Below are 26,676 nucleotides of genomic sequence, written 5' to 3'. Positions count from 1 at the left end.
CAGCACAGTCTGGGACTTACCCGAGTCGTCTGTATTTTACAGTCGGGTTCCTCAGAGCCGCAGACACCAGTTTCACTCCGGAGAGACAGGAGACGTTGCAAATCCCCAGTCTAAGTGACAAACAGATCAGAGATCAGAGTCACACAAGTGACTGTAAACACAATCTCTCACAGTCTGGGACTTACCCCAGTCTCTGTATTTTACAGTCCGGGTTCCTCAGAGCCGCAGACACCAGTTTCACTCTGGAATCTCCCAGTTTATTATCACTCAGGTGCAGCTCCATCAGTGAGGGGTTTGTACTGAGAGCGGAGATGAGATGCCCAGTTCCAGAATCTGTGAGACCGACACTGTTCAGCCTGGAGATGAGAGAGAGTGAGGGTGAGGGACACAGAGAGACAGTAGACGGTGCAAATCCCCAGTGTTTATCAGTGACACAATTACTGATCAGTGTCACTCACCCACTGAGTGTAAACACAATCTCACACAGTCTGGGACTTACCACAGTGTCTGTATTTTACAGTTCGGGTTACTTAGAGCCGCAGAAACCACTTTCATTCCGAACTCCAGGTCGTTGTTTCCCAGTCTAAACACAAACAGTCAGAGTAAGAAACAAACTGATACAATCCACGGGGCTGAGATTACTTCTCTTAAACGGATATTTCTGGAATCACCTCAGCAAATGATTGAATAAATCTCCGTGGCTGTGGTGTTTGTTGACTTTCACCATTTATTCTCATTCCCCGTTGACCGGGTAATTTTCCCCACGCAGGACAAGATTTGTTCTCATTCCCCACTGGTGCAGGCAGGCGGCGGCAGGCAGGGCAGGGCAGGGCAGGCAACAGGCGTGTCCCGGGGGAAGGGGTCGATCACCGTGACCCGGGGGAGCCCAACCCCCGTGCACAGTGACGGCCGCTCGGCCCCATAGAAGGGGTGCTGGACGGACGGAATAACAAAATAGTGGAACAATTTTACAGTTCAGTGTTAGCATCAAACGGATATTTACCCCAAGTCCTGACACTTGTGCAGAACCGGTCCCAGCCGCTGGAGACCTTCACACTGAATGCGGCAGTTCCATAGATCGAGGTGTTTGATTGTATCACAGAGCCTGATGGCATGAGACAGGACCGCACAGTCAATCGGGGTCAGTCCCAGTCCACTGAATGAAAGTGTTTCCACAGATCCCAGTGTCTGCTGAGCCAGTGCAGGATTCTGAGACTCAAACAGGTAGTGCATCGTGTTCAGGAGCCTCCGTTTATCAGCTTCACTCCCTGTGTTTCCAGCCCGGCGTTTAACCTCCCCCTTCACCCAGTCAATCACTCGGCAGATTGTTTGATGAGGGAATTTACCCAGAAACTCCTCCAGGATCCAAGCTGTCCGTGGGGAGGAGAGACCAGCGACAAAACGGAGAAATACTTCAAATCGCCCGTCTGTCATGCCATGGGCTTCAATGAGGAGTGTCGTGATATCCCCGCGATCTACAGTCAGGAATTGTGCGAGTGCGGCTACAAACTCTTGGATGGTGAGGTGCGGGAAGGTGTACACCACGCTCCGGGCTGAATCCTCTCTCTCCAAAAGTTCCATCAGGAACCCGGACAGGAACTGGGAAGGCTGCAGATTGTATTTGATCAAATCTCCATCTGTGAACACAATCTTCTTCTCAGCCACTCCAGTGAAGGCCATCTGACCAACCCTCAGTAACACCTCACGGAGGTTCTCAATCTCACGGCCGTGGTTTTTCAGGATGTTGTAAATAAAGTAGCAAATATAGTTGTGTGATGGTCTTGGGAACTCGCTGCGGGTCCCGGTGTGTTTGTGTGAAGAAGGGGCCCAGTGCCAGGACAAGGATCCAGCAGTAGGAGGGGTTGTAGCTCATGGTGTACAGGATCTCGTTCTCCTTCACATGTTTGAAAACAGCTGCTGCCACCGTCTGATCTTCAAAATACCTGGTGAAATATTCCTTCCGTTCCTCACCAACAAATCCCAGGATTTCAGCCCAGACACTGATCTCTGCCTTTTCCAGTAAATGTAACGCAGTGGGGCGGGTGGTCACTAGCACTGAACACCCTGGGAGCAGCTTGTGCTGGATTAAACTGTACACAATGTCAGACACTTCACACCACCACTCGGGATCTGGGCACTGGTGCTTAGGTTCTGTGTCTCTCCGACTGTCAGCAAAATCGATTCTGCCCTTGAATTCATCCAGACCGTCGAATATAAACAGCAATCCCTCTGGGTTCTTCCAGACCTCCCGCAGCATATTCCCAAAGTAAGGATACTGATCCAGAATCAGTTCCCTCAGGTTTATTCTGTGTTTAATCATGTTCAAATCCCGGAATTTGAAACTGAAGACAAACTGGAATTGTTGGAATATTTTCCCTGTGGCCCAGTCATGAACAATCTTCTGCACCATTGTTGTTTTTCCGATCCCCGCGACTCCGGACACTGATGCTGAACTCCCCGCCACTCCGGCCACTGATGCTGAACTCCCAGATCGGGATTTACTCCGGGAAAAGCTGCTGTGGAACAATTGATCAGTCCTGATTTTTTCCAGTTCTCCCCGGAGATGTTTCTCTTGCCATTCCTCATGGTCCCGACCTCTTGCCAGCAGCTCATGTTCCACCAGTGTCCGATCTCGAACAGTGGAGATGATTGTGAGCTCAGCGTATCGATCAAGCAGCAGGAAATTCTTAACCTTCTCGTTCATCAGGATGGTGTTGACACTCAGTGTTTCAGTCTGTGCTCGCAGAGTCTCCTTGTGTTTCTGTTGAACATCTTGCACGGGAAAAGGCAGATAATGGACACAATGTTAGATGGCTCAACTCAAACCCAACATTACACAGTGTGTCAGGACTCTATCCAGGAGTGTGTGGGGTTACACAGTGTGTCAGGGACTCTCTATCCAGGAGTGTGTGGGGTTACACAGTGTGTCAGGGACTCTATCCAGGAGTGTGTGGGGATACACAGTGTGTCAGGGTGACTTTCACAGATCTATCCACAACCTGAGTGTGTGGGTTACAGTGTAATAGTTCCAGTGTGTCAGGGGACTCTATCCAGGAGATTATGTGATGGGAGGTACACAAAAATACTGGAGAAAATCAGTGTGTCAGCAGCTCTATCCAGGAAAGTGTGGGGTTACACAGTGGGTCGAAACCCTATCCAGGAGGATGGGGGGTGGGAGGGTGAAGGGACTAATCCAGGAGGAGGAGTGAGGGTTACACAGGATGGGAGGAGACAGCTCCGAGGGTTATAACCACAGTGTGTCATAACTCTATCCAGCACGGAAACAGGCACAGTGTCGGGGACCCTCCAGGAGTCCATGCCGGTTACACAGTGTTTCCCCTTAGTCCAGGAGGCCTGCACTCATACCATAACCAGGATTCTCTATCCATATGCCTATCCAATTTATTTTTCAATGATACCAATGAACCTGCCTCCAGCACTTCCACTGGGAGCTCATTCCACACCGCCACCACTCTCTGCGTAAAGAAGTTCCCCCTCATATTACCCTAAAACTTCTGTCCCTTAATTCTGAAGTCATGTCCTCTTGTTTGAATCTTCCCTATTCTCAAAGGGAAAAGCTTGTCCACATCAACTCTGTCTATCCCTCTATCCCTCTCATCATTTTAAAGACCTCTATCAGGTCCCCCCCTTAACTTTCTGCGCTCCAGAGAACAAAGACCTAACTATTCAACCTATCTCTGTAACTTAGTTGTTGAAACCCAGGCAACATTCTATCCAGGATCTTCTCTGCACTCTCTCATTTTGTCAGGAATCCTTCCTATAATTGGGCGACCAAAATTACGTACACCATAGTCCAGATTTGGTATCACCAATGCCTTGTACAATTTTAACATTACATCCCAGCTTCTATACTCAATGCTGTGATTTATAAAGGCTAGCATACCAAAAGCTTTCTTTCCACCCTATCTATATGAGATTCCACCTTCAAAGAACTATGCACGGTAATACCCAGATCCCTCTGTTCAACTGTATTCTTCAATTCCCTACCATTTACCATGTACGTCATATTTTGATTTGTCCTGCCAAGGTGTATCACCTCACATTTATCAGTATTAAACTCCATCTGCCATCTTTCAGCCCATTTTTCCAAATGGCCTAAATCACTCTGTAGACTTTGAAAATCCTCTTCATTATCCACAACACCCCATGTCTTGGTATCATCTGCATACTTACTAATCCAATTTACCACACCTTCATCCAGATCATTGGTGTACATGACAAACAACAAAGGACCCAACACATATCCCTGAGGCACCCCACTAGTCACCTGCCTCCAACCCGATAAACAGCCATCCACCATTACCCTCTGGCTTCTCCCATTCAGCCACTGTTGAATCCATCTTGCTATTCCTGCATTTATACCCAACAGTTGAACCTACTTAACCAACCTTCCATGAGGAACCTTGTCAAAGGCCTTACTAAAGACCACATAGACAACATCCACTGCTTTACCCTCGTCAATTTCCCTAGTACCCTCTTCAAAAAATTCAAGAAGATTAGTCAAACATGACCTTCCAGCCACAAATCCATGTTGACTGTTCCTAATCACACCCCGTTTATCTATATGCTTATATATATTATCTCTAAGTATCTTTTCCATTAATTTGCCCACCACTGACGTCAAACTAACAGGTCTATAATTGCTAGGTTTACTCTTAGACCCCTTTTTAAACAATGGAACAACATGCGCAGTACGCAATCCTCCGGCACTATTCCCGTTTCTAATGACATTTGAAATATTTCTGTCATAGCCCCGGCTATTTCGACACTAACTTCCCTCAATGTCCTAGGGAATATCCTGTCAGGACCTGGAGACTTATCCACTTTTATATTTTTCAAAAGTGTCAGTACTTCTTTTACTTTGAACTTTCATAGTATCCATAGCTACTCTACTAGTTTCCCTTACCTCACATAATTCAATATCCTTCTCCTTGGTGAATACCGAAGAAAAACAATTGTTCAATATTGTTCGGGTTAAGGAAGGGGAGGAGACATCAAGGGCTAGCAAAATTGGGAGAATACAATGTTCATGCCCGCCGGACGCAGGCTACCCAGGCGGAATATGAGGTGCTGTTCGTCCAATTTCCGGTGTTGTTCACTCTGGCAATGGACTGAGCGGAGGTGTTCGGCGAAACGATCGCCCAACCTCCGCTTAGTCTCACCGATGTAGATCAGCTGGCATCTAGAGCAGCGGATGCAGTAGATGAGGTTGGAGGAGATGCAGGTGAACCTTTGTCGCACCTGGAACGACTGCTTGGGTCCTTGAATGGAGTCGAGGGGGGAGGTGAAGGGACAGGTGTGGCATTTCTTGCGGTTGCAACGGAAAGTGCCCGGGGAGGGGGTGGTACGGGAGGGAAGGGAAGAATTGACAAGGGAGTTGCGGAGGGAGCGGTCTTTGCGGAAGGCAGACATGGGGGGAGATGGGAAGATGTGGCGAGTGGTGGGGTCACGTTGGAGGTGGCGGAAATGGCGGAGGATGATTTGTTGTATGTGACGGCTGGAGGGGTGAAAGGTGAGGACTAGGGGGACTCTGCCCTTGTTGCGAGTGCGGGGATGGGGAGAGAGAGCAGTGTTGCGGGGTATGGAAGAGACCCTGGTGCGAGATGGGACTTTCCTCGTTATACCTTGCACTAAACGTTATTCCCTCATAGTTTATCTATACTGTAAATGGCTCGATTATAATCATGTATTGTCTTTCTGCTGACTGGATAACACACAACAAAAGCTGTTCACCGTACCTCAGTACATGTGACAATACACTAAACTAAGCTAAACCTGACTCTACACACAAAGAAGCAATCCATAGTGAATCCCCGTGTCAGTCTAACAATTGCTTAGCCTTTGATCTTCTGATTTCCAATTTTGCAAAGCTCTGAACAGTTTCAGTATTACATCAATTCTAACAAGTCATTGGTGTGAACTGTACATTTCAACACTCACCTTCCATATGAGAGGGTAATTCAGTTAAACCTCTGAGGATGTTCATGTATTCTTCTGTATCAGGACCTGTTTAAACCAACGAGCATTCATTAAACCAGACTTGAATAACATTGTTAACTCCAGTGTTTCAATGTGATATTCAGTTCAGTGTGTTGATTTACCGTACCGAGCTCCTGGATTTCTTTCAGTATTTTGTTCAGCTTTGGTAATTCATTCTGCATTTTCACAAAGGATTCCCACATCACCCGCCGGGCACGGTTACCCTTCTCCATCACCAGACTGAGGAAGAGTGTGGAACTGTCTCTGCGGTTTCCCTTTACCACCAGCTCAGCGACGCTCTGTGAAGAACAACAATGAATATATGGGGAAGTGAATGAGACAATGCTAATGGGGAGGGATTAGCCGTTCAATGATGGGGTATTCCGTCAGTTTTGAGTATAGTGACAGGCCTTGGTCTGCATCTTCATACGCCCATGACACTGTGCTGACAAACTGTGTGCTCCCAGAGTCCTGACAGTGTGAAACTCACTTCACACCTGGCAGTGTCAGAGAACATAGAAACGTAGAGAATAGGTGCAGGAGTAGGCCATTCGGCCCTTCGAGCCATCACAATTCGCCATTCAATATGATCATGGCTGATCATCCGACTCAGTATCCTGTACCTGCCTTCTCTCCATACCCCCTGATCCCTTTAGCCACAAGGGCCACATCTAAATCCCTCTTAAATATAGCCAATGAACTGGCCTCAACTACGTTCTGCGGCAGAGAATTCCAGACTCACCACTCTCTGTGTGAAAATGTTTTCCTCATCTCGGTCCTAAAAGATTTCCACCTTATCCTTAAACTGTGTGACCCCTTGTTCTGGACTTCCCCAACATCAGGAACAATCTTCCTGCATCTAGCCTGTCCAACCCCTTAAGAATTTTGTAAGTTTCTATAAGATCCCCCCTCAATCTTCTAAGTTCTAGCGAGTACAAGCCGAGTCTATCCAGTCTTTCTTCACATGAAAGTCCTGACATCCCAGGAATCAGTCTGGTGAACCTTCTCTGTACTCCCTCTATGGCAAGAATGTATTTCCTCAGATTAGGAGACCAAAACTGTACGCAATACTGTACGCAAAAGGGATCAGGGGGTATGGAGAGAAGGCAGGTACAGGATACTGAGTTGGATGATCAGCCATGATCATATTGAATGGCGAATGGTGCAGGCTCGAAGGGCCGAATGGCCTCTACTCCTGCACCTATTTTCTATGTTTCTATGTCCGTTTTCTTCTTCCTGTAGTCTATTATGAGCTCCTTGGTCTTTGAGGTGTTGAGGAGCAGGTTATTCTCTCCACACCACAATGAATTGTCAATTGAATGATAAGGGAACAATTTAATGTCTTAACAGGTCAGACAGCATCTCTAAATCCTGAGTTATTTTGTTTTGTTTTTTTTTTTTTTTTTTTTTTTTTTTTTTTTTTTTTTTTTTTTTTTTTTTTTTTTTTTTTGCTTCCAATTTTTTGTGTATTTAATTTTTTATTATTGGAGATAGGTACATGATCTATTACATCTATTAAATCATTATTACATCATTTTTAAATTGATAATATTGTCAGTTATTATTACATTGTCTCCAATACTTTTTGCATTTTTCTTCATTTTTTTTTATAACTAGATAGGGCTAAAGGGATAGATGAAATAGAGAGAGGGAAGAAGGAAAAAGAAAACTAAAATAAAAAATAAAAAAAGGAAAAGGAGTGAAAGAGGTAGTTGAATAAGAATGGAAAAATTTGTTAAAGTTTAAAAACATCATTCGAGATATGTTCGTACATTTCGAAGTATAGCATTTCATCCAATCTTTAGTCCGGGTGCTAGTCAGGTTCCTGTGCTGAACTATTCTGACCCTTTAAATAATCAATAAAAGGAGACCATGTTCCAACGAATAATTCCTGTTTATCCAACAGGGAAAATCTGATTCTTTCCATGTTTAAGGTCTCCGTCATTTCTATAATCCACATTTTGATTGTGGGGGCCGTAGGGCCTTTCCAAAATTTTAGGATTAATTTTTTTCCTGTTATTAAACTGTAATCGATAAAGTTTCTTTGTGTTATTCTAAGTGTTTGATTTGATTCTAATATTCCGAATATTATTAATTTTGAGTTGGGTTCCAGTTGTGTGTTGATTACTTTGGATATTATACTAAAAATATTTACCCAAAATTTTTTAATTTTTGTACAGTTTGTAAACATGTGCGATAACGTAGCTTCTAAATGTTGACATTTATCACATATAGGTGAGATATGTTGAAAAATTTTATGTAATTTTGTTTTGGCGTAGTGTAACCTATGTATTACTTTAAATTGTATTAGAGAATGTCTCGCGTTTAGTGAACATTGATGTATGTGTTGTAGACTTTCTTCCCAAGTGTCTTTCGTTATTACCTGGTTTAATTCTTTTTCCCATGCTTGTCTGTGTAAGTCCGTCAAAGGAATGTCACTATCTAATAAGATATTATATATATAAGATATTAATTTTTCTGTATTAGGATGCTTATTCCAACATTCATCTAGAATCTCTGGGTTTCTATTTCGAAAATTTTTAGAATTCGATTTAACATAATCTCTGAGTTGAAGATATCTGAAATAATCATTTCCTCGAAGTCCATAAATCTGTTGCAACTCCTGAAATGTCAAAAAAGAGCCTTCTTTGTAAAGGTGTCCTATATTTTTAATTCCATTATTCTTCCATTGTGTAAAACCCCCGTCTAAACATGAAGGCTTAAACAATGAGTTATTCACAATTGGAAGAAAAAAGAGATAAGTTATCTAATTTTAATGTCTTTTTTAATTGTTTCCAAATTTTTATAGCACTAAATATTATAGGGTTTTCCTTATAAATTTTCTTGTTTAATTTAGACGTAGCAAATAATATCGCACCAATATCATAAGGCATACAATCTTCCCTTTCCAGTTTTAACCAGTCTGGTTGCTGGTCTATTTCTCCCAACCAGAAGTTCATATTTTTAATATTAACTGCCCAGTAATAAAACAAAAAGTTAGGTAAAACCAAGCCTCCATTATTTTTTGATTTACACAGGTGTCTTTTGCTTATCCTATGATTCTTATAATCCCAGATAAAATCATTAACAATAGAGTCCAATTTTTAAAGAAGTTTTTTGCCAGGTATATCGGAATCGTCTGAAAAAGGTATAATATTTGCGGTAAAAAAATCATTTTTATGGCATTAATTTTACCAACCATTGAAATAGGTAATGTTTTCCAGTATTGGATATTCTTATGTAATTTATTCAATAATGGGGGGAAATTTGCTTTAAATAATGATGTATATATCTTAGTTACATAGATACCTAGATATTTAAATTTTTCATTTACTACTTTAAATGGGAATTGTTGTATTATCTGTTTATTATGTTCCCTTATTGGCATAATTTCACTTTTATTCCAATTTATTCTGTATCCTGAAAGTGCACCGAATTGGTTTATTAGTTTTAATAGGTTTGGGATACTAATTTCTGGTTTTGTGATGTAAATTAATACGTCATCTGCATATAGAGAAATTTTATTCACTGTGTCTTTACTGTTATACCCATATATTTCCGGATGCCCCCTAATTCTTTCTGCAAGTGGCTCAATTGCAAGTGCAAATAGTAATGGAGATAACGGGCATCCTTGTCTACACCCTCTAGATAGACTGAATTTAGATGACAGTCTTTGGTTGGTAAGTATTCTGGCCGTAGGATTTGTGTATAGCAGTTTTATCCATGTGCAAAATTTCTCCCCTAGCTGCATCTTTTCCATCACCGAAAATAAATAAGGCCATTCGACCTGATCAAATGCTTTTTCAGCGTCAAGTGAGATTATTGCTAAATCTTCATTAATAATTCTCTTGGTATATATAATATTAAATAATCTTCTTAGGTTATAATATGAATACCGTTTCTGAATAAAGCCTGTTTGGTCAGGGTGTATTAATTTATTCATCACTGTACTTAATCTACGTGCTAGTATTTTAGTTAGTATTTTCTGGTCTGTATTCAGAAGTGCAATTGCTCTGTATGATCCCGGATCTTCCGGATCTTTATCAGCTTTAGGAATAAGCGTTATTATAGATTCATTTAAGGTATCTGGGAGTTTCTGTTGGGTGTAGATATAATCATATAGTCTTTGCAAGCGTGGGCACAGCAAATCATGAAATTTCTTGTAAAATTCTGAACCTAGACCATCTGGCCCTACTGCCTTACCATTTTTAAGAGAGCCAATAGACTCCTCAATATCCTTTATCGTAATTTCCCTTTCTAATAATTCTCTATCCTTTGAATCTAAACCTTTTAAATTACATTTTATTAAAAAATCTGCTATTCCTTCTGATTGTGCTACAGTTTTAGTTGAATAAAGGTTATGATAGTATTGTAGAAATCTATCATTTATATCCTTGGGCATTTTTAATAATTCTCCTGTCTCTGTTCTAATTTTATGAATTATTTTTTCCCCTTCCATTTTTCGCAGCTGGCGTGCTAATAATTTTTGTGGTTTGTCTCCAAATTCAAACTGTAATTGTTTGGTTTTTTGATAAAGTTTTATTACTTGTTCTGAGTACATTTTATTTAATTTATATTTCAGTACAGCAATTTTATTATGTTTTAACGTAGATGGCGTTCTCGCGTTTTCTGTATCTAGTTTCTTAATTTCACTTTCCAGTGCTTTTTGTTTAATCCTGTTTTCTTTATTATAAAATGCTTGGGCAGAGATTAATGTACCTCGAACATACGCTTTGAACGTCTCCCACATAAGAGAAGCAGGTGTGTCAGGGTTGTCATTTACCTCAAAAAATATTTGAATTTGTTTAATAATATATTCCTGGCATGATCTTTCGTTCAAGATTTGCGGGTTAAGTCTCCAATATGTTTGTTTCTCGGACATTCCATTTAATTTAATCATGAATGTTACCGGTGCGTGATCTGAGATTATAATGTGTTATGATATTTTGAATTATAAGTAAATGGAATAAACGTAGAATCAACTAAAAAGTAATCTATTCTTGAGTATGTTTTGTGTACTGGTGAATAAAATGAATATTCCCGTCCGGTTGGGTTTTCTATTCTCCAGATATCCTTAATATTAGTGGTATTAATAAATGAATTAAAAAAAACACTTGAGTTGGATGTTGATTTTTTTTGCCTTGATGATCTATCTAAGTATGGGTCTAATGTACAATTGAAGTCTCCTCCAATTATTAATTTGTATTGTGCAAATTCAGGAATTTTATTAAATGTTTTGTTAAAAAAAGTGTGGGGTTATCGAAGTTAGGCCCATAAACATTTAGAAGGATCACTTTTTTCACCATTTAACTCTCCAACCACTATAATATATCTGCCATCCATATCCACTATTATTGAGGAGGTCGCAAAAGGAATTCCTTTACGAATTACTATTGCTACTCCTCTTGACTTGTGTGAAAAAAAGAAGAATGATATGATTCAGCGATCCACTTAGCTTTAAGTCTGTGTTGTGATTCCTTTTTAAGATGTGTCTCTTGAAGAAATATTATATCTGTTTTGATTTGATTTAGGTGTGCCAAAACTTTACTTCTCTTAATTGGTTCATTGATTCCCTTGACATTCCAACTACAAAATGTTATTCCCTGACCCCTTCTTGTCATGTTAGCATCTTGCATATTGCTTTTGTGGTGGTCTATAATCGGGTAGAAGGAACAACACATAGAACCTGACCCTGCTCCCAAACCTCAGATAGATGAATTTAAATTCAAATACATCATTCTTCCGATCATATCTCCTTGCCTTGGTCTTGTTTTTCCATTCAAACCTTGAGTTAAAGAAGTATTTAAAGAAAGAAAAGTGATAGGGTTGGTTAGTGTAGGGTGAAGAAAAAAGAACTACATCTACAATTAGTGTAGTTAGTGATAGCCACACTAACGTGGCTAGAATTCTAAAGACTTCCGTAGCCTTTGTAAAATGAGAAAATTCCCAGCTCCGTGCCCGAGGAAGAGGAAAGAAAAAAAAAAAAAAAAAAAAAGGAAAATTATATTTAACATTCAATCAACTTCTTTGGGAGTGTCAAACTTATTTACCTAGTCATACTTATACCCACACAATATATATACACCTACCTACGTACACGTATATATATATATATATGTATGCATACCCACATGTATACTAGTGTCAACACGTAACCCTGCAGAAAGGTTCAAGACAGCAAAATGATTTTAAATTGAAAGATAGAGCGAAAAAAAGAAAAGGAAACCCGTCAATCATAATTATCATATAGGTTGATTTACCTCTTACATATCTTTCTATATACTATATTATGTAATTCCTTTCTTCATTTATCAAAGACTATTAGTTATTGATCATTGTTATCCATCTTATACCGTATTAACTTTTATAAGAATTAATAATGTTAATAATTTTAGTGGAAATAAGGATATTTAATAAGTATTAGTTGTTACCTATATAGTTAAATATGAATTTACATATAATAGTAATGATTAGTAACCTAAAAAGAGCTAAAACAAAAAAGAGAAAAAAGAGGGAAAAACCCTCGAAAAATCGCAGTTTTTGTCCAGTGTCCTCCATCATTTTCGATTTCCAAGTGTCTATAAAGTTCTTGAACGAATTTTAAAGGTCCTTTTAGATCTGATGGTCATCTTAGTCCTTGGCTCCTAAGGAGTGGTGTGGGTTCTTCAGTCTGTAGGCACGTTACCAACTACCTTGGCGTATTCGAGTGCTTTTTCGTGCTCTGTAAAAAAGAACACATTGGAATTGTAGGTGACTCTTAGCTTTGCGGGATAGAGTAGGCTGTATTTCAAATCCGGTACACTCTTCAATATTCTTTTGGTCTCGTTGAACAGCATTCTTTTCTTGAAGACCTCTGTCGAGTAATCTCGGTAGATGCTAAATCTCTCGCCTTCAAAAAAAAGTTGACCGCTCCGAACACTTTTCTTCATTATCTCATCAAATTCATGATCCTGTAGGACTTTTACAATAATTTGTCTTGGATGGACATCATCTTGAGTACGACGTCGCTGCGCTCTATGGGCTCGGCCGAGTAGAGGTTTGTGATCCAATTTTAGGACTGTATGTAGTAGGTCTGCCACAAAATCCCGAGTACCCCATTTCCTTCTCCCTTCCTTCCTTCACCCCTACAATTCTTAGGTTCTTTCGTCTTTGACGCCCCTCCAGATCGATACATTTATCATTTAATTTGCTCACCATGTTTGTGAGGCGTTGGTTTTCAGTAAGGAGCTGATTTACTGTTTCTGCACTCGTCATCGCACATTTCTCAAGCTCGGTTATCGCTATTCTGTGTTGATCGAGTTCTTGGCGAATGGGGTCCACCTCTATTTGAGCCTTTGTTTCCACCGAAACGAGTCTGGCTTCCATCACTTCCATCTGGTCTTTGACCTCTTCCTCCCTCGTCCTCTTCCAGTTTTCAAACATTTGTTGAACTGTAACGAGCATTTCTGCTCTAAAATCTACCTTGAAGGTGTCTAGTGATTTTTGAAATTTCTCACTAAAAGTCTTCATTTCAGCAGCCAGACAAGTCTTCATTTCAGCAGCCAGAAAGATTTTAAGATCTTCCATTTCCAATTTTTTCCCCCCTTTAATCTTCCTTGGAGGATCTTCCTGGGCCATCGTTGTAACTGAGGCCGAGGCTTCTGTAGGGCCTTCCTCTTCCATCTGGGGTCTTCCTTTAGCCGATTTTTTTGTTGTTCCACGGGGGGGGGGTGTGTTGTAGCGACATACCTTAAGTCGCAGGCCTGATGACGTCACGCAGGCTGCCGTTTCAGATTGCGATCGCTGCAGGTAGGTCCCGATTTTTCTCCCGTTTTTTGTTTTCCTCGGTACGGAGCTGGTTGGCGCTGGACTTAGTTCTCCATAGCGCCACCGGAAGTCCTCCTGAGTTATTTTGTGCAGCACATTGTGTGTTTTTTTGTAAACCAGCATCTGCAGTTCCTTGTGCTTGAGCATAATGCCCTTTGTGGTTTAATGAACTGAGCTAAATGTGACCAATGAAACTGATGACACTTGAGAAGTATTATCGTTTCTGATTCATGTGTAGGAAGAACAGCTGGATCAGAATGGACCATTCTCAGAAATCCCCAGGTCACAGGTTTTATTCCTGATACCAGATCTACAGGACGCAAACTGATCAGAGATCAGTGCCTCCATTGCACTATTCAGTGTGAGGTGAGCGGACTGTGTCAAAGTTGGTTTCTTCAAAAGCAGATAGCAACAAAAACTGTTAAAGGTAAACCATGACAATCTTTATTTGATTCGTCAGACGGGAGTGGAAAAGATCTACAATGAGCACAAACGTTGCTCAGTGCTTCTCACGCTCCCACTCACAGAACAAAGGAAAGTTAGCACATTTATACATTTTTCTTATCAGTAAAACACTCCTATCAAGTCTGAATATGGCATGACTGAAAGATTCTGTAGACTTTCAGAATATAGGAAAAGCTGGGTCCAAATCAAGCTCATCCAATAACAAGTTATTACTTATCTATGGAGCGTCAGCTATTTTTTCAATCTTGGCTTCTTTATGGCCTTGAAAGAAGCAGATGTTATTACTGCAGGATCCCATCTTAATGTCTTTATTGAAAAGACAACCTGTCCTCCATATTGTGCCCCATATAATTTACAAAGTCATTCAGACTTGGCACCGAGCCATTCTTTTGTTCTACTAGACCATGCTTTTGTAGAAGAACTACTCCATTTTAGATTGGACTATTAGCTCTTCCCCCTAATGCCGTCGGTTCTGTGACAGGAAACAGAAGTCACCGTGTTCCTTCCACTTACCCCGTGTTCTTGGCCACTGAAACATCCCTGATGTCTCATCATGAAGCCGAGGCTTTCAACCCTTTCTTCAATCGCCTGTTTCAGTCTCTCCCGATAGAATTTTGTCAGCTGGAACAATTGGTACTCGCTCCACTGTGTCAGGAGCTCAGAGAATGTAGGCATTACTGTGTATACAAAGAGAGAAACTAAACACCATCTGAATCAGTCCCCTTGGCTCCCGCTACAACAGCAACCCTCATCCTCACTGTTCCTGCCCCCTAATTAGAATGATCATAACTGAATATCGGAATAAGACAATGTGCTGGAGGAACTCAATCTCTGGAGAATATGGATAGGTGACGTTTCAAGTCTGGACCTTTCTTCAGGATGATTGTGGTGGCCGTGAGTGGGGAGAAATGTGGACAAGAGGAGGGACAGTTCAAAGTCTGGTAAGTAAGGTGGATACAGGTGAGGGGAGTTTTTGATAGGCTGATAATTGGAGAAAGACCAGAGATGAAAAGACAGATGTGAAACAAGCATTGCAAATTGTGAAACGTGATGAATTAATCTATGTGGAAAGGGAAGGGAGAAGGGAGAAATCTGCACGAGGAGTAAAAATGGTTAACAACCGGAAAAAGCGTAAGTGTTCGGCAAAACAGTCGCCGAGTCGATGCTTTGTCTCGCCAATTCCCCACCATTGTAACTCTCTTCCCATTCCCATAGCAACCTCTCTGTCCTTGGACACATGCTCACTGGAGGAACAGCATCTCAAATTCCGCTTGGCTAGCCTACAATCCAATGGTATGAACAGTGAATTCTCCAATTTTATGTAACAATCCAAACCGCACACCCGCATTATTTCCCCCACTCTCTCCGCTGTTTTGCACCAATTTGTCCCCTCCCCATATCCTGCTGTTGTGGTTCAATGTTCTTAAACAGACAAGAACGCAAATAAAATCCGTGATCATGCAGTACAATCTTTATTTTGCCAGGCGGGTTCGGTAAAACTCTTTACAGTATGCAGATTACAGACTATACAGAGTTCTCATCCCCACACAAAGAGGCAGTGATCTAATTACATATATATATACTCCAATAACCAACGATTCAGCAATACCTTATCTACAGATCATAGTACAGCCTCTTGCTTCTTAAGATTGACAGCCTCTTAAGATTGACAGGTTCTTCTGACAGAGGAAGGGTTAGCCATATATGGTTATATGAGAAGGCTATATTTCTGCAGAACAAGCATTTTGGTTTTTTCTACTTATGATGCACATTATAATCTTATAGAACAAAGGTTAGTGCCAAGAGTCTAAATCTCTCTAATGTTTATATTATCGAAGAGACATTCATGAAGCTGTGCTTGTTATCACGCTTATGTTATTGGAAAGGGGACATCAACAGCTTGTTAGCTTTGTTAAGGTTAGTGCATTTTGCTGGCTTTGCAATTTAATAGAAGAAGGCTAAAGCTTGTCTTAGTTTCAACTGAATCCATTTTGTAAGTTTAAATCTTTTTTTTTAAACTTCCACACTGCCTCCTATAGTCCTTTCTTTATTTTCACAATCTCCAACACCCAATCCTTCTGCCGAACACCTGGATTTTTCATCTCTAGAGAGAGCTAGATAGGGCTCTTAAAGATAGCGGAGTCAGGGGATATGGGGAGAAGGCAGGAACGAGGTACTGATTGTGGATGATCAGCCATGATCACATTGAATGGCGGTGCTGGGTCGAAGGGCCGAATGGCCTCCTCCTGCACATATTGTATATTGTCTATTGTCTATACACGAGGACCAGGAGAGGAAGAGATACACTATCTATTATCTATATTACTAAATCTCTGATCTTGACCGCTTTTGGCCCACTGTGCTGCGATTTCCGACAGAACACCGCCATTTTTAGCCACCTCACTCAGAGCCCCCCTCCGCCTTACGGGTGCGGAGGATTTTTCCCATCGATGAAAAATCTGAGAGATATTAATGTTTCTAAAAAATTCACCATTCCCTCTGCAGCCCCTGCTGGAGGGAGGGGGAGGGACTATAAAACCAGGAAGTCGTGTGCCTCACTTAGTCTCTGCAAGATGGATGAAGCCAAGAGTCACGTCTCTCTGAATAACACTCTGAATAACACTCAAAAAATGTCTACACAAGTGTGAGTAACCTTAATGGCAAAAACGGGAAAGCAGGGTGGCAAAAACGGGAAAGCAGATTATTATCTAAACGGTGGCCGATTGGGAAAGGGGGAGATGCAGCGAGACCTGGGTGTCATGGTACACCAGTCATTGAAGGTGCTGCAGGCAGTAAAGAAAGCGAATGGTATGTTGGCTTTCATAGCAAGCGGATTTGCGTATAGGAGCAGGGAGGTTCTACTGCAGTTGTACAGGGTCTTGGTGAGACCACACCTGGAGTATTGCGTGCAGTTTTGGTCTCCAAATCTGAGGAAGGACATTATTGCCATAGAGGGAGTGCAGAGAAGGATCACCAGACTGATTCCTGGGATGTCAGGACTGTCTTATGAAGAAAGACTGGATAGACTTGGTTTATACTCTCTAGAATTTAGGAGATTGAGAGGGGATCTTATAGAAGCTTACAAAATTCTTAAGGGGTTGGAAAGGCTAGATGCAGGAAGATTGTTCCCGATGTTGGGGAAGTCCAGGACAAGGGGTCACAGCTTAAGGATAAGGGGGAAATCCTTTAAAACCGAGATGAGGAGAACTTTTTTCACACTGAGTGAATCTCGGGGTGAATCTCTGGAACTCTCTGCCACAGAGGGTAGTTGAGGCCAGTTCATTGGCTATATTTAAGAGGGAGTTAGATGTGGCCCTTGTGGCCAAGGGGATCATAGGGTATGGAGAGAAGGCAGGTACGGGATACTGAGTTGGATGATCAGCCATGATCATATTAAATGGCGGTGCAGGCTCGAAAGGCCGAATGGCCTACTCCTGCACCTAATTTCTATATTTCTATATTTCTATATTTCTAATGTGATTTGAAAATGAAAATATGGTTTGTTTGAAGTAAAAAAGCACTGCCTGCAAATAGTTGTTTGGGTGCTTTGGCTTGAAGTTCAAAGACACTACTTATTGCAAATGGTGGTGGATGATTTGGCTTGAAGTTGAAAGGCACTTCTTACTGCAAATACTGGCTTGGGTGCTTTGGCTTGAAGTTGAAATGCACTATTTACTGCTAAAGGTGGCTTGGGTGTTTTGGCTTGAAGTTGAAAGGCACTACTTACTGCAAATGGTGGTTTGGAAGCTTTGGCTTGAAGTTGAAAGGCACTACACACTGCAAATGGTGGTGGGTGATTTGGCTTGGAGTAGAAAGGCACTTCTTACTGCAAATAGTGGCTTGGGTGCTTTGGCTTGAAGTTGAAATGCACTATTTACTGCAAATGGTGGCATGAAGTTGAACGGCAATACTTACTGCAAATGGTAGCTTGGGAGCTCTGGCTTGAAGTTGAAAGGCACCACTTACTGCAAATGGTGGCGGGTGTTTTGCTTGAAGTTGAAAGGCACTATTTTCTGCAAATGGTAGCTTGGGAGCTTTGGCTTGAAGTTGAAAGGCATTTCTTACTGCAAATGGTGGCTTGGGTGTATTAGCTTCAAGTTGAAAGGCACTAATTACTGCAAATGGTGGCAGGTGATTTGGCTTGAAGTTGCAAGGCACTACTTACTGCAAATGCTGGTGGGTGATTTGGCTTGAAGTTGATAGGCACTTCTTACTGCAAATGGTGATTTGTGCGATTTGGCTTGAAGTTGAAAGGCACCACTTACTGCAAATGGTGGCATGACGTTGGAAGGCACTACTAACTGCAAATGGTGGTTTGGGTGCTTTGGCTTGAAGTTGAAAGGCACTACTTAATGCAGATCGTGGCTTGGGTGCTTTGGCTTGAAGTTGAAAGGCACTATTTACTGCAAATGATGGCTTGGGTGCTTTGGCTTGAAGTTGAAATGCACTATTTACTGCAAAAGGTGGCTTGGGAGCTTTGGTTTAAAGTCGAAAGACACTACTTACTGCAAATGGTGGCTTGGGAGCTTTGGCTTGAAGTTTAAAAATCACCATTCTCTCAGCTGCACCTGCTGGAGGGAGGGGGAGGGGACTATAAAACCAGGAGGTGGTGTGCCTCACTCACTCCCTGCAAGATGGATGAAGCCAAGGGTCACGTCTCTATGAGCTCTGAATAACACTGAACAACTGTCTACACAACTGTGAGTACCCTTAATGTGGTTTGAAAATGAAAATATGGTTTGTTTGAAGTAAAATACACTACTTACTGCAAATGATGGCTTGGGTGCTTTGGCTTGAAGTTGAAATGCACTACTTACTGCAAATGGTGACTTGGGTGAGTTGGCTTGAAGTTAAAAGGCACTACTGCAAATGCACTTCCTGTTTGCACTCTATATTGATTTTAGATAAAATCTGATTTGGCCATCTTACTTAGTTCCCCCTCCGCTGAGCAGATGCAGAGAATTTTTCCCATCAATGAAAAATAAAAGTGTTATTAGTGTTTAAAAATGTTGAGAATCTCTCTCCTGTCAATCACGCCCTGAAAGCCGCACCTTCTCCGGTGGGAGGGGGGAGGGGTTATAAAACCCGGAAGTGTGGGTGTTGCTCAGTCTCTGCATGATGGGGAGGGAGAGGTCATGACTGTCTGAGCTGTGACTCAACTGAACACACTGAATGTCTACTGAACTGTGAGTTTGGTGTTTTGTGTGGTTTTATGGTGGTGTCACCCTGCATGAAATGGTATGAAGCTGCATTTTTTAATTTGGTTGCGATCGACCCTGCTTGAAGTGGTATGAAACTGCACTTGAATTAGGTGGCCATGGATCCAGTTTGCAGTGGTAGGAACATGGATTTGAATTTGGTGGCCTTGCACCCTGCTTGAAATGGAATTTCAAGGGATTGTCATGAGTCAACTGCCAACAGGCTTTAAGGTTTGAGCTGCCATCCCAAGAAATGCCATCCCATGTTTTTTGACATGACCAAGGTGGGCCAAATAACCTTGTTTTATGCCGTGTACCTATGACTCTGAGGCACAACTTGGACCATTATAACTCCAACAGTGCAGACAACACAGAGACCAAAAACAACAGTAGCTAGATTTTATACTCCATCGTATACTCTTCACTTTCTCAGAAAGCCTCTCCCCAGACACTGCATTAATGCACATCTGAGTCTTCAATGAGGATGATTACTTTACGATTTCTCTACGCCTCTACGATCACTACCTCTGTCCTTTCAACTACTGCCTGCAGGTTCACAGATCAGGAAGGTTTAGAAGGGTACTAGACCAAGTGCCTTCTCCCCCAACGCACCCGTTCGCTACCCGTAGCCCCCACGGGAGACGTGGTCCTCCAACTCAAGCCGTTCTCGAACATAAGATTCCAGCACTCAGCCGTGCGGCTGTTTTTAAATGGCGTCTTTGAGGCGAGAGGCGGGCGCCTGCAGCCGTTATGATCGCTGGCCAGCAGGAGGCGACACAATTAGTGAGTGGGGGTGGGAGAAGTCAAGTCAAGTTTATTGGTCACATACACATACGAGATGTGCAGTGAAATGAAAGTGGAGATGCTCGCGGACTTTGTGCAAAAAGCAAACAAACAAACATCCAAACAAACTATAAACACAATCATAAACACACACATAATCATTTACATATTATATATTGGAAGGAAAAACGTTCAGTAAAGTTAGTCCCTAGAGGGATGTTATTAAAAATGTGTACATTAGCACGACAAAATCTAATCAGGAGTGCATAATTGGAAAGAAAAGTGAAATCTCTACCGAACTGGGGGAAAAACCTCGGCGTTTATGCGTCTGGTGTTGGCGTAGCAACGAATCAAAGGCTGGCACCCACAAGACAGGCAGACACACACACACACACACACACACACACACACACACACACACACACACACCACACACACACACACACACACACACACACACACACACACACACACACACACACACACACACACACACACACACACACACACACACACACACACACACAGTTTTAAATATAGATAGATGGACCAAATGCAGGCAGGTGGGACCAGTGCAGATGGGGCACCTTGGGCCGAGCAGCCTATTTCCTTGCTGTATGAGTCTATGACTTTACCATTTGGATTAATGATGCCAACGCTGGAGATGATACATAGAACATAGAATAGTGCAGCACGGGAACTGGCCCATCGATCCTCCATAACTGCACCAACACTATCGTGCCAATTTGATCTAATGCCATCTACCTGCTCATGGACTGGATCACTCTGTTCCGTGACTGTGTCATTATAAATAGCGTTTCCACCACCTCCCCATGCAGAACCTTCCAGGGACCGACCAAAGTCTGTGTAAAAAACTAGTCCAGTCTGTCCCCTTTAAAAATACCTCTCTACAGTCGGAGACATCACCACCCTGGGAACAAGACTGACCAGAACGCAGCCGCCCGACTCATCACCCACACCAAATCCTGGCATCACATCACTCCCGTCCTCAAATAACTTCACTGGCTTCCCATCTCCCACCGGATCAACTACAAAATCCTGATCATCACCTACTAAGCCCTCCACCATCTGACCCCCCCCCACCCCCCCCCCCCCATATCTCACTGACATCCTCTCCTCCTACCAACCCTCACGGTTCCTCAGATCCACATCAGCCGGTCTCCTCTCCATCCACAAGCCAACCTCCGCAGTTTTGGGGACTGAGCCTTCTCCAGGGCAGCTCCCAGGCTCTGGAACTCCCTCCCCCAACTGATCCGCAATTCCGTGGCCCTCACCATCTTCCAATCCCGCCTCAAGACCCTTCTCTTCACTTCTGCCTATCCTTAGCGAACAGATCAGCGTGTCCATATGCCATTGTATAAATATACACACACATGAATAAATAAACTGATCAAGTGCAAATAACAGATAATGGGCTATTAATGTTCTGAGTTTTGTCCAAGCCAGGTTTAATAGCCTGATGGCTGTGGGGGAGTAGCTATTCCTGAACCTGGTCGTTGCAGTCTTCAGGCTCCTGTACCTTCTACCTGAAGGTAGCAGGGAGATGAGTGTGTGGCCAGGATTGTCACTTTTGCAGCAACTCAGATCATTTGTTTCCAAAAAGAGGGCTGATTTATCATCCTGCATCTGCCCACCTGTGACTGTGATGTCCCTGTAGATGTCAACTCTCTGGGCTCACCCCCTTCCCTATTCCCACTTCAGTGTGAACCTCATTTCTTGCATCAGGTGTACACCCACTGTCAGAGCATCATATATATGTCACAGAAGGTTCACAAACCTTTTTGTTCCTTTGATGTAGAGGCCACTGAATCACCTCCACAGTCACCAGCTTCAGCCATGATGTCGACAGCCAATCACAAACTCTGTAGCCCTGGAATAATCAATATTAATAGACCCATCAGGTGACAATTGAATGTGAAGGAAAACATTGCCTTGTGAACCAACACACAGCATTACAGTGCAGCGGAGATGTGGAAAACATCCCATACAAACAATAGACAATAGGTGCAACAGGCCCTTCGAGCCAGCACCGCCATTCAACAGATAATATGTGCAAGAGCAGGCCATTCGGCCCCTCGAGCCAGCACCGCCATTCAATATGATCATATTTGGTCTCCTAATCTGAGGACAGACATTCTTGCCATAGAGGATTTGAGTATAGGAGCAGGGAGGTTCTACCCGGACTAAAGTTCTAGACAATATGTGCAGGAGTAGGCCATTCGGCCCTTCGAGCCTGCACCGCCATTCAATATGATCACGGCTGATCATTATCTTTGCCCAGGGTGTGTTCATTTCAAGTAACAGACAGTGTGCAAGAGGAAAGAGGGTTTCCTGATATTCAGCGTTCACCGGAGAGTCGGCCCCGGGCACCTCTGTGCCAACCTTGTTCCTGGAGGCCGGTGACCTCATAGTGAAGAAAGCCAATGGTATGTTAGCATTCATAGCAAAAGGATTTGAGTATAGGAGCAGGGAGGTTCTACTGCAGTTGTACAGGGTCTTGGTGAGACCACACCTGGAGTATTGCGTACAGTTTTGGTCTCCTAATCTGAGGAAGGACATTCTTGCCATAGAGGATTTGAGTCTAGGAGCAGGGAGGTTCTACTGCAGTTGTACAGGGTCTTGGTGAGACCACACCTGGAGTATTGCGTACAGTTTTGGTCTCCTAATCTGAGGAAGGACATTCTTGCCATAGAGGATTTGAGTATAGGAGCAGGGAGGTTCTACTGCAGTTGTACAGGGTCTTGGTGAGACCACACCTGGAGTATTGCATACAGTTTTGGTCTCCTAATCTGAGGAAAGGCATTCTTGCCATAGAGGGAGTACAGGGAAGGTTCACCAGACTGATTCCTGGGATGACAGGACTTTCATATGAAGAAAGACTGGATAGACTCGGCTTGTACTCGCTAGAATTTTGAAGATTGAGGGGGGATCTTATAGAAACTTACAAAATTCTTAAGGGGTTGGACAAGCTAGATGCAGGAAGATTGTTCCCGATGTTGGGGAAGTCCAGAACAAGGGGCCACACACACAGTTTAAGGATAAGGGGGAAATCTTTTAGGACCGAGATGAGAAAAACATTGTTTTTTCACACACAGTCTTAGAATAAAGGGGAGGTCATTTAAGACTGAGGTGAGAAAAAACTTTTTCCACCCAGAGAGTTGTGAATTTGTGGCCATTTGGGACTGAGATGAGGAGAAACATTTCCACCCAGAGAGTGGTGAATCTGTGGAACTCTCTGCCACAGAAGGTAGTTGAGGCCACAGTTCATTGGCTATATTTAAGAGGGAGTTAGATGTGGCCCTTGTGACTAAAGGGATCAGGGGGTATGGAGAGAAGGCAGGTACAGGATACTGAGTTGGATGATCAGCCGTGATCATATTGAATGGCGAATGGTGCAGGCTCGAAGGGCCGAATGGCCTCTACTCCTGCACCTATTGTCTATGTTTCTATGCTGAGATTACTCGAGGAAGTTTGGTTTTGAATTTTGAGAAACACACATTGTTAAACCAAGATCTATTTCCTTGCAGACCCATTATTGAAACATTAATCTAGAGACACAATTGAGCAGCTGCAGAAAATACTACCATGGAAGGTTTTCCGATCAACTCGAAATGCCGTTGCCCCAGAGAGTTTTTGTTCCTACCTGGCACTGACCTCCCGATTCTGCTTCAAGCGAAACCAAGTGATTGAGTTTTATAGATCCTAACATTGAGGGAACACACCCGGACTAAAGTTCAGCTCAATACACAGTGATAAAGCTGGACTTCAGCCTCATCAGCAAACACGTCCACACCCTGATCCCTGATGCTGCTACAGAATTACACAAAGACTCATTCAATCCAAGAGTCCCAACACATTGCTTTACCACCTCAAGCAGCTGAGGAAATTCAGAGTCTCTCTGAGGATCCTTCAGTGTTTCTACTCTGGGGCTGTAGAAAGCATCTTGTCATAGAAACATAGACAATAGGTGCAGGAGTAGAGGCCATTCGGCCCTTCGAGCCTGCACCGCCATTCAATGTGATCATGGCTGATCATCCAACTCAGTATCCTGTACCTGCCTTCTCTCCATACCCCCTGATCCCTTTAGCCACAAGGGCCACATCTAACTCCCTCTTAAATATAGCCAATGAACTGTGTGGCCTCAACTACCTTCTGTGGCAGAGAATTCCACAGATTCACCACTCTCTGTGTGTGAAAAAAAATGTTTTTCTCATCTCGGTCCTAAAAGATTTCCCCCTTATCCTTAAACTGTGTGTGTGGCTCCTTGTTCTGGACTTCCCCAACATCGGGAACAATCTTCCTGCATCAACCCCATAAGAGTTTTGTAAGTTTCTATAAGATCCCCCTTCAATCTTCAAAATTCTAGCGAGTACAAGCCGAGTATATCCAGTCTTTCTTCATATGAAAGTCCTGCCATCCCAGGAATCAGTCTGGTGAACCTTCTCTGTACTCCCTCTATGGCAAGAATGTCCTTCCTCAGATTAGGAGACCAAAACTGTATGCAATACTCCAGGTGTGGTCTCACCAAGACCCTGTACAACTGCAGTAGAACCTCCCTGCTCTTATACTCAAATCCTTTTGCTATGAATGCTAACATAGAAAGTGGAATGCTAGCATTGCCACTTTCATTTCACTGCACATCTTGTATGTGTATGTCTATTGACTTTCATATGAAGAAAGACTGGATAGACTCGGCTTGTACTCGCTAGAATTTAGAAGATTGAGGGGGGATCTTATAGAAACGTACAAAATTCTTAAGGGGTTGGAAAGGCTAGATGCAGGAAGATTGTTCCCGATGTTGGGGAAGTCCAGAACAAGGGGCCACACACACAGTTTAAGGATAAGGGGGAAATCTTTTAGGACCGAGAAGAGAAAAAAAAAAATTTTTTCACACACAGAGAGTGGTGAATCTGTGGAATTCTCCGCCACAGAAGGTAGTTGAGGCCACACAGTTCATTGGCTATATTTAAGAGGGAGTTAGATGTGGCCCTTGTGGCTAAAGGGATCAGGGGGTATGGAGAGAAGGCAGGTACAGGATACTGAGTTGGATGATCAGCCATGATCATATTGAATGGCGAATGGTGCAGGCTCGAAGGGCCGAATGGCCTCTACTCCTGCACCTATTGTCTATGTTTCTAACATAGAGACTGTTTTACAGCTGTATAGAAATACTGCCGTGGCAGGAATTACTGTGAAAACGCCACGATGTTGCCCCACAAGGTTTGTGTTCTTACCTGACGCTCTGCTCCCGATTCTGCTTCAAGCGAGTCCGCGTGAGTGAGTTTTGTTGGTCCCAGCAGCGGGTGAACACACCCTGGGTAAAGGTCACTGTATAACACAAGTTGGTCTTCAGCCTCATCAGCAAACAGGTCCACACCCAGATCCGTGATGCTGGTACTGAATTATACAAAGACTCTGTGAAGCGATTAGTTCCAACACTTTGTTTTAGAATTAGAATTAGAATTAGATCCTTTATTTGTCATGAACGAAATGTCGTTACCTGCAGCCATACATATAATAATAAATAACAGAACACACACTTAACACAAATTAACATCCACCACAGTGAGTTCACCAAGCACCTCCTCACTGTGATGGAGGCAAAAGTCTTAGGGCTGCTGTCTCTTCCCTCCTCTTCTCCCTCTAATAATAATAATAATAATAATATATTATTTTATGGGCGCCTTTCAAGAGTCTCAAGGACACCTTACAAAAATTTAGCAGGTAGAGGAAAAACATGTAAGGGGAATGAAATAAATAGTAGAGACATGACTAGTACACAAAGTAAAGACAGAATTCAATACAAAACACAATATGAGGCAATTAATGCACAGATGAAAAGGGAGGGGGACGTGGGGCTAAGGATAGGCAGAGGTGAAGAGATGGGTCTTGAGGCGGGGCTGGAAGATGGTGAGGGACACGGAATTGCGGATCAGTTGGGGTAGGGAGTTCCAGAGCCTGGGAGCTGCTCTGGAGATGGCTCTGTCCCCAAAACTGCGGAGGTTGGACTTGTGGATGGAGAGGAGACCGGCTGATGTGGATCTGAGGGACCGTGAGGGTTGGTAGGGGGGGAGGAGGTCAGAGTAGTATGGGGGGGGGCAGGGGGGGGACAAATGGAGGGCTTTGTAGGTGAGGACCCGGATTTTGTAGGTGAACCGGTGGGAGATGGGAATCCAGTGAAGTTGTTTGAGGACTGGAGTGATGTGATGCCAGGATTTGGTGTGGGTGATGAGTCGGGCGGCTGCGTTCTGGACCAGTTGGAGTCGGTTGATGTAGGTGGAGCTGATGCCAAGTTGGGATGTAATGTTAAGATTGTACAAGGCATTGGTGAGGCCAATTCTGGAGTATGGTGTACAATTTTGGTCGCCCAATTATAGGAAGGATGTCAACTAAATAGGGAGAG

General features: G+C 42.9%; 1 pseudogene; it reads right to left on the bottom strand.

Annotated features, from left to right (window-relative positions):
• Nucleotides 1-158: 158 nt before the first annotated feature.
• On the bottom strand, nt 159-22,126 carry LOC129716355 (NACHT, LRR and PYD domains-containing protein 3-like; annotated as a pseudogene).
• Nucleotides 22,127-26,676: the final 4,550 nt, after the last annotated feature.

The sequence above is a fragment of the Leucoraja erinacea genome, unplaced genomic scaffold, assembly GCF_028641065.1.
Source record: "Leucoraja erinacea ecotype New England unplaced genomic scaffold, Leri_hhj_1 Leri_217S, whole genome shotgun sequence".
Lineage (NCBI taxonomy): Eukaryota > Metazoa > Chordata > Chondrichthyes > Rajiformes > Rajidae > Leucoraja > Leucoraja erinaceus.
The sequence above is the reverse complement of the archived record's forward strand: the minus strand, read 5'-3'. Positions and strand labels throughout refer to the sequence as shown.